Source organism: Arvicola amphibius, chromosome 12, assembly GCF_903992535.2.
Source record: "Arvicola amphibius chromosome 12, mArvAmp1.2, whole genome shotgun sequence".
Lineage (NCBI taxonomy): Eukaryota > Metazoa > Chordata > Mammalia > Rodentia > Cricetidae > Arvicola > Arvicola amphibius.
This window is the reverse complement of record NC_052058.2, coordinates 135,455,661-135,464,476: the sequence shown is the minus strand read 5'-3', so window position 1 is coordinate 135,464,476 and position 8,816 is coordinate 135,455,661. Positions and strand designations below refer to the sequence as shown.

Here is an 8,816-nt window from a genome sequence, read left to right as displayed (position 1 = left end):
CTCTGTCCCTGCCTACCCTGGCATATAATTAGATCCTTTTCCCTGGTTCTTGAATTTTTTCCCAAGCACCCACGGCTGCTTTGTGGTATAGGGACAATACTTCTTCATCATAAAGAGCTTGGACCTGTGGATCAGCATTCGGTCCTTTGCCAAGAATTTGATCTTAGGAAACCTCAAGACCTTTAGCTTTCCCCTGTTGTTCCATATGTTTGGCTTCTTCTCTGAAATAAATTCCAAACATCAGCGAAGGTCCATCATTCAAGACTGCTGAAACTAACTGAAAAATGTCATGGGGTTGGCCCTGATGTTAGAAGCTCAGGTCTTTATCATCTCCTTAATAAATTCTGAATGCAAGCCATAAGTTACAACAGCTTGTTTAATTTCTTTTAGATCATTCATTCATATTGGTGTCCAGCTACTTTCTTTGGCTCCCTTTGAGTCTAGAAACTGATGCTCTGTCAGAGTAAATTACGGGGTAGGATGCTAAAATCCTAGGTAATCCAGTTCTGACAGCTACTGGTGATGTTGTATCCTGTCCTGTGCCTTCTTTCCCTGTTCATCGGGTCCAATAATTTCCTCAATCATTTCGAATCTTTTTATGATTTTCTTGTAAAGCCTGAATCTCCTGGCCTGGATATATTTCTAGTGATTTCATGGAGGCATCAAGTCTCTGGTCCTCATCCTGCACCTGTGATTTTAAGGTTTTAATGTTCTTCTTTAAAGATAACATCTCCTCCTTGGACTTTTCTTGAATATCATGTAGATTGCCATTCTCGAGGTACATTCTGTCTGGTACTTTATCAAAACTTTCTGATAACTTTTGAATGTCAAATTCAACAGTATGAATTCTTTCAGATAACTTCCTAGTGCATTAGATATGGAGTCAATTCTGTCTATCATAGTATCCACTTGTTCAGATAACCTCTGATTTTCTATTATTTTAATCCTGTCAGCTAGCTGTTCATTATTAGTTCGTAAAGACTGTATCATTCCTAGGAGTGCCATATTCTTCCTTAATGATAGAATATGGAGAAGAAAACTGAAACCTATTAACCAGTAAATTGAAGTATCCCCATAGTCATATAAACTCTGCATGATATAATCCATTGTATTAGTAAAGAAAGCAGTAAAAGTTGCATTGGAAATGAAAACTGCCATATTCCCTGTTATCCAGCAGGTGGCACTGTTGCCAAGTCACGACTAGCATCAATGCAAAGGTGACAGAAATGGTCCTGTTTCAGTGTCCACCTTGGTATTTGTTAAAGACTGGAAAATATGAATTGCTCAACAAAGTAAATGTAATTAAATCAATTCCAAACATGGAGCCAGAAACCCAAAATCTAGGGGCAGAGAACAGCAACATGGAAGCCGCATAAGCCACCATGCAACAGAGTCACCCTGAAGGGGTTACAGCATTCGGCAACCACTTGCGCTCTGACTCGTGCTGCATGGGTGCTGCACTGCAATGGGGATTTAAAAACCACTTAGGAAAGAACAAACCAGGTGGGCAGAGACTGTCTGGACCCGTGGAGCCCGGGAGGTGTGGAGTTTAAATCCACGTGGGTGCCAGGTGTAGACGTAACTCACAAAACAATCCCACACCAGTTTGGAATTACGACTAATAAAAAGGTTATTTATTTAAGGGGAAAACTTACAGATCACTGTCCTAGACAACAGGTCTCTATGCGACCAGGAACAGAGTCTAGTAGCCTGCCACACCTGGGAAGAACACAAAAACACATTCCAAGAAAGAATTCTGTGTTTAGAAGAAACTGAGATCACAAGATCTCTTGTCTTGTTTCCTCGGAGCATTCTCACGAGCACTGAGAATTCTCTACACGTGACTCCTGGACCACGTTCCAACAGTCACGCCTTAGTTGTTTTTTTTCCCCAGTTGTTCATTAGCTCTTATGATCCTTCTCGATGTTTCAGTACCCATTCTATTGTGTACGCTGTCATTTTCTTTCTCTCTGCATGATGCTCTTCCCCTCCTTCCTGCCTTTTTCTTCCTCTCAGCCCCACACCCTTCTCTCTTGCTTCTTCACTATAACTTTTCATAGCTGTAATAGGATTTAATGTTATCCCAATTTCCCCTTCCATCCATTTTTCCCTCCTTAATTTTTTTCTCCCACTGTAGTAATAGCCCCATTGTTATTCAGCCTACTTCCCCTGTACGACTTCCTTAGTGACTAATGTTGTCATATATACGCCTGATGGTTATTGAAATTATAATGATAACTTTTTATCCAGCATCAAAATATTGGCAGAGTGAGCCTATGAAACAATTGTAGTTTCTTCTGCAGTTAGTCAATGCTCTGTCTGTTCTTGAGTAGTGTAGGGAATTACGCTCACTCACTGAGCACACGCGATCAAGTTTTAGATACAGAGCTACTGCACAGCAATGATGCTGCAGACCAGACCCACTTGAACACTGCACATATTTAAACTGAAAGAATATAGATAGTTTAAAAATTCTAACCAAAGGACTCAGATGACTTCCCAATACACAGATATAGCAAACACAAAAAAAAATTTAGGCAATACGACCCATCGACACACACACACAGAAAAACTAACTCACGAAGACTGAGATGCATGAAATTCTAGTCAGAAAATTCAAAAGTATAATTATCAGACTGCTTAATGAAATTAAAGGGAATACAAACTCCAAAGTGGATTCAAAGATTAGAAAACTAGCTGAATGAAATAAGAAAGATAACGTGGAATACAAAAGATAAACTTACTTAGGCTATAAAAATAATTTTAAAAATAAAATTTTTAAAATTTTGGAAATGAAAACTTCATTACACAGAGTCCGAAATCAGTGGAGCATCCAAGAAATACACCATCAAGGATAGATATCACCTCTGGATAAAGTATGGAAAGAACGTTCCAAGGAAATGGACCCAAAATGCAAGCAGGTGCAGTCATTTTCATATCTGACGAAACAGGTTTCAAACCCAAAACAAGCAGAAGAGATGGGGAAGGACGCTACAAACTCATTAAAGAAAAAAATCTGCCAAGAGGATATTTCAGTTCTAATTATTTATGCATCAAATACAAGGGCATGCAAGTTCATAAAAGGAAAAGTAATAGAGCCAAAAATTGCATTTGACCTTCACAAGTAATGGGTCATCTAGACACAACCTAAACAGAGCTGTTGTCTGATGCAGGTTAAAGAATCCCAGGCTAACTCCAAGATAAACCAAATATATTTTTTTATTATAAGAGGCAAACTCACAAAACAGGAACAAGCAGTCCAAGCTCAGCTGTGTTGCGCGGGAACCACAGAGAAAGAGCGCACCCTGGGAGGGCCGGCATTTTTCTCTGGATACCCAAAGGTCATGCCCTAACAACCTGGTCCCACCTCTTAAAGATCATTGGCTGACAAAGATCCCCCATCAAAAATTGTGGAGTTAATATCTACATAAATCAAATGGACCTGGCAGATATTCTTGGAACATGTCACTCAAACGCAAATCAATATGCCTTCTTCTCAGCAGATCATGGAACTTTCTCAAACATCGGCTATGTATCTGAACACAAAGCAAGCCTCAATAAGTATATAGAAACTGAAGTACTGCCCTGCACCATAACTGATCAACAACAACAACAACAAAGAGAGATTCACAGAAACCGAGCAGCTCAGAACTGAACGAACATTGGGTCAAGACAGAGATTAAGAAGGTAACGAAAGCTGGGTGGTGGTAGTACCTGACTTTAGTGCCAGTACTTGGGAAGCAGAAGCAGGTGGGTATCTGTGAGTTCAAGACCAGCCTGGCCTATAGAGTGAGGTCCAGGACAGCCAGAGCTGTCTCGAATAACCAAAAATAAAATAAAATAAGATAATTAAAAACCCCTCTTAGAATGAATGAAAATAAAAGCACAACAAACCCAAGCCCATGGCACATAATAACAGCAGTTCTAAATGTAAGCTCATAGCACTAAGTACCTATAATAAAAAAACTGGAGTGATCTCATATTAGTAACTTAGCAACACACCTGCAAGCTCTAAAACTGATGGGGGATTTCCCTCTCTATGCTATGATTACCATTAATGAGTAAAGTAACTGCTTTGGACCTATAGCAGGGTAGAACTTAGCTAGGCAGGGAAAACTAAGCTGAATGCTGGGAGAAAGAAGGGTGGAGTCAGAGGGAAGCCATGGAGCCACTGCCAGAGACAGACATGCTAAACTTTGCTGGTAGGCCATGACCATGTGGTGATGTACAGATTAATGGAGATAGGTTAAATTAAGATGTAAGAGTTAGCCAATAAGAAGCTAGAGCTAATGGGCCAAGCAGTGATTTAAATAATACAGTTTCTAAGTGATTGTTTCTGGTCTAAGCTAGCTGGGTGGCTGGGAACCAACAAGTGGCCTGCTGCTACACATAACAACAAGAACAGATAATACTCAAAAATAGTAGATGGCAAAAAATAATAATCAAATACAGGACTGAAGTCAATGAAATAGAAATTTAGAAACAATATAAGGAATCAATGAAACGAAGAATTTGTTCTTTGAGAAAAATCAGCAGAATTGATAAACCCTTAGCCAAATTAACAAAAAGATGGAGAGAAGATCCAAATTAACAAAATTAGAAAAGAAAAGATGGAGATTATAATAGAAACAGAGGAAATTCAAGAATCATAAGGACATACTTTAAAAGTCTGTAATCCACCAAACTGGAAAAGTCAAATGAATGGATGAATTTCTTGATATATATGGCATACCAAAGTTAAATCAGAATCAAATAAGTAATTCAAACAGACCCACAACCCATAGAGAAATAGAAGCAGCTATTAAAAGTCTCCCAACCAAAACAGTCCTGAGACAGATGGAGTCAACACAGAATCTACCAGACTTTCAAAGAAGAGTAAGCACCAATACTCCTCAAATATTCCACCACGTAGAAACTGAAGGAACATTTTCCAATTCTTTTTATGAAAAAAAAAAAAAGACCACTAACCACATATACAGCCAGCACACAAAGGTAAATATCCACTACAAAGCAGAGGCATTGGGGAAGCTGAAGCCCAGCATGTTGGGGCTGAGATTTTTTTAAAGGTTCTTCCTTCCCTAGTTTATCATTGGCAAATTTGAAGAAAGACAGGATGCTTCATTGGCCCACAGCTATTGTGTAAGTACGTTCTGATCTGGCCTTGGACTTATTGAGTGAGTCCAGCAGCAGGGGATTCTACCAGAGGAAGAAAACCCCACAAAGCCTTTGCTTTAAGCTCCAGGCTTTTGTCTCAGATCAGGAGGGTGAGGAAGAAGCCAACCATCTTGGAGTTCGCCATCTTGTTAGCTAGTCACGGACCAGCTGTCTCTCAGGGAACCTAACTTCTATCCCCTCGGGATTTCATCAAGGACCCCTTCCTTCATTCTTCCCTCTGTGTCAGACACTCTTGCCCTTCTCTCGTCTACCATGATTCCATTATAGCAAGGTTTTCCCCAGACGCTGTCTCTCAGCTTGAGACTCACTGACCTACATAACTATAAGAAATAAATCTGCGTCCCATATAGCTTATCCATCCCTGCTATCCTGACGAAACAGCATGGGAGAGTCTAGTGCATTATCCTTGATGAAGTGACGTAAGGGATGATGTCACAGGGGTTCCTAAAGGCAGGGCGATCGAAAGAGAGAGTTCTGATGACAGAAGCAGCATCAGGGAGAAATGAAGCCCTGGCATTGATGGTGGACAAAGGAAGCAGGGGTTGAGATAAGTGAATTGCCTAGAGGAACTGGAAAAAGCACAGCAACATATTTTCAGGATCAGCGCTCCTGACAGGCAAGCATCACCCTGAGAGATAGATTGCGTTGGACCTCTGAGATGCAGAATATATAGTAAGATGTTAGTTTTCTAGCTTTCTGTAACTGCTTTAACACATCAGAATTTTAGTGGCTTAAAATAATAGTAGTACGTTCTGTGCATGGGTGTTGTTCCTGCATGTATGTCTGTGTGTCACATTGAATTCCCAGTGCCCACCAAGGCCAAAAGGTGGAGTCAGAACCCTTCAGACTGGACTTACACACTGTTGTGAGCCACTGTGTGGGTGCTTGGAATCAAAACAGGGTCCTCTCACAGAGTAGCCGGTGTTCTTAACCACTGAGCCATCCTCCAGCCCCTGGGTTCTAACTTTCTATGTAGCTGAGGATTACCTTGAAATTCTGGTCCTCCTGCCTCCACTACCAAGTGCTAGGAATCCAGGCATATGTTACCCATAACTGGTTTATTTGCAATTTTGGGGTTTTTTGTTTGTTTGTTTTTGTTTTGTTTTGCTTTGCTTTTTCAAGAAAGGGTTTCTCTGTGTAACAGTCCTGGTTGGCCTAGAACTTGCTTTTTTAGACCAGGCTGGCCTCAAACTCACTAAGATCCGCTTGCCTCTGCCTGCCAAGTACTGGGATTAAAGGCGTGCACTGCCACCGACTGGTCTATTTGCAATATTTTAAATTTATTTGTTTATTTATTTATTTCATGTGCACTCATGTTTTGCCCGCACGTACGTCTGTGTGAGGGTGTCAGACCCTCTAGAACTGGAGTTACAGACAGTTGAAAGCTGTCATGTGGGCACTGGGGATTGAACCTGGGTCCTCTGGAAGAGCTGTGCAGTGAGTGCTCTTCACCATGGCCAGGTCCCTCTATCATGTGTTAGGATCAGGGACTGGGCTGAAAAGAGCAAGAATTAAGAGACTTCAGCAATAGACCCACACATACATAGTAACTGAGCAGAGCGCAGGAGCTTGTCTTTGCAATTATGGGCGTCTAGAAATGTTGATCAAGCCTAGGAAGCGATAGACATCGTACTGGGTAGTTTTCTATCAGCCTGACACAAGCTAGAGTCATCTGAGAAGAAGGAATCTCAGTTGAGAAAATGTTTTCATAAGCCCCAACTGTAGACAGGCCCATAGTGCCTTTTCTTAATTAATGACTTACAAGGGGAGGACCCAGACCATCATGGGTGGTGCCATCCCTGGGCTGGTGGTCCTGGATTCTGTAAGAAACAGGCTGAGCAAGCCAGTAAGCAGCACCCTTCCATGCCTCTGCATCAGCTCCTGCCTACCGGTTCCTGCCCTGCTGAGTTTCTGTCCTGACTTCCTTCGGTGTTGAACAGCGCTGTGGAAATGTGAGCTGAGCAAACCCTCTCCTCTAAAGGTTGATTTGTTCGTGGTGTTTTATCACCATTAGTTAGTTAATAAATAACCCTCGCAGAGACAGAAATGCATATAGGAAATTATATAGAGCACGGTGAAGAGAGATTTCCAAATAACGGTACTAAAGTAAGCTTTGAAGATGGCACCCTCAGCTCTGCGTGGCGCTCCTCCAATCCAATTCCTCTTAGCCATGCAAGAATCTTAGCAAAGTATTGAAAAGACAGTTCAGTTCTCTGAGAAGATGTTCCATCCATTTGGAAAGCAACAGGCTGGCTCACTTTAGTCCAATAAGCCCATTATGCATAGGAAACTTGAGTTTGGAGATGCATTACCGTTTGTTGGCTCACAAGATCTTACAGTTGGCTGTCCTGACATTGAGCCTCTGCCAACATCTGCTCAAATAATCTGGACTGTGTCTGAGCCAGTGAACGCACTCTCTGGCTTTGGGTCCTTGGTAATACAAAGACTCAGCATAGAGGAAGACAGTTCCACGTCTGTCTCCTGCATTTCCTGAGTGCAAACAGCACCCACTTTCTTGGAGGGTTAGGACCATCCCACCTAGTATAGGCGATCAGGTTGGCCCTCATATATACATCTCTGCTTTTACCAATGATGGGACCATCACTAGCTCACCTACAGAATCAATAAAAAAAAAAAAAAAAAAAACTGGTGTTTTGAGTTACATGCGGCCACAACCTCTGTTGCTTGGAATGTGCCAGAAAGATCTGTGAAAAGAGAATGCCATCTTATCTAGTTTGCAGACAGTAGTTGTTCAGGCAACCCAAAATCTCTCTCTCTCTCTCTCTCTCTCTCTCTCTCTCTCTCCTCTCTCTCTCTCTCTCCTCTCTCTCTCTCTCTGTGTGTGTGTGTGTGTATGTCATGTGGTGGCATGGGTGAGGGAAAGATGCATCCCACTACCCCTTGTTACCTGTGGCAGGTGAGAGAGCTGGCCCCAGGATCACGAGAGTGTGAGAACTAGCCCTGACCCTGCAATCTGCCAAGGCACCACACTAGAGCGAACCCTGTTGTCAGGGGCACAGGCGAGCCGGCCCTGAGGGAGACTTAACATTCCCCCCACACACACACACCTCATATGCCCCCTACAGCAACTGGCAGAGAGGGCACTGCACTTTGCCTGGGCAATACAGTGGAGTGGTGTGAGCGTGTGTGTGTGTGTGTGTGTGTGTGTGTGTGTGTGTATGTGAACTGAGGGCTGGAAGCAAGGGCCCTAGAGCAGGAGAACAGGCTGCATTGGGGCAGCTGGTTGAGGAGGCAGGGAGTGGCGGTTAACAGTGAAGGACACTGGCAGGCTGACCAGTGCAGCTGACACCAAGCCCAGGACCTGGGCTGTGAGTTGGCCCACCCCAACATCCACCTCGTCTGTGAACTGTGAGAGCTTGAAAAGGCGGCAAAGCTACAGAGCCAAAACTGCAGGATCTCCACCACCCAGGACAACGGTGGCAGTTGTCGGTGGCAGTTGTCGGGGTGGCGGGGAAGCACCTGAGAGAACCCACCCTTGCTGGTTTGACAGAGGACAAAGGCCTCACACCTCAGGGCAGAGCACACTTGCAAATGAAGATGAAAGTGCGGGGCCTAAAGGCTGACTTCCTGCTCACACCACAGCTCCCACAACTGAGATTCCTTTTTACTTTCTTTCTTTC

General features: G+C 42.9%; 1 pseudogene; it reads left to right on the top strand.

Annotated features, from left to right (window-relative positions):
* Positions 1–7,221: 7,221 nt before the first annotated feature.
* On the top strand, positions 7,222–7,923 carry LOC121676952 (annotated as a pseudogene).
* The last annotated feature ends 893 nt before the right edge of the window (positions 7,924–8,816 follow it).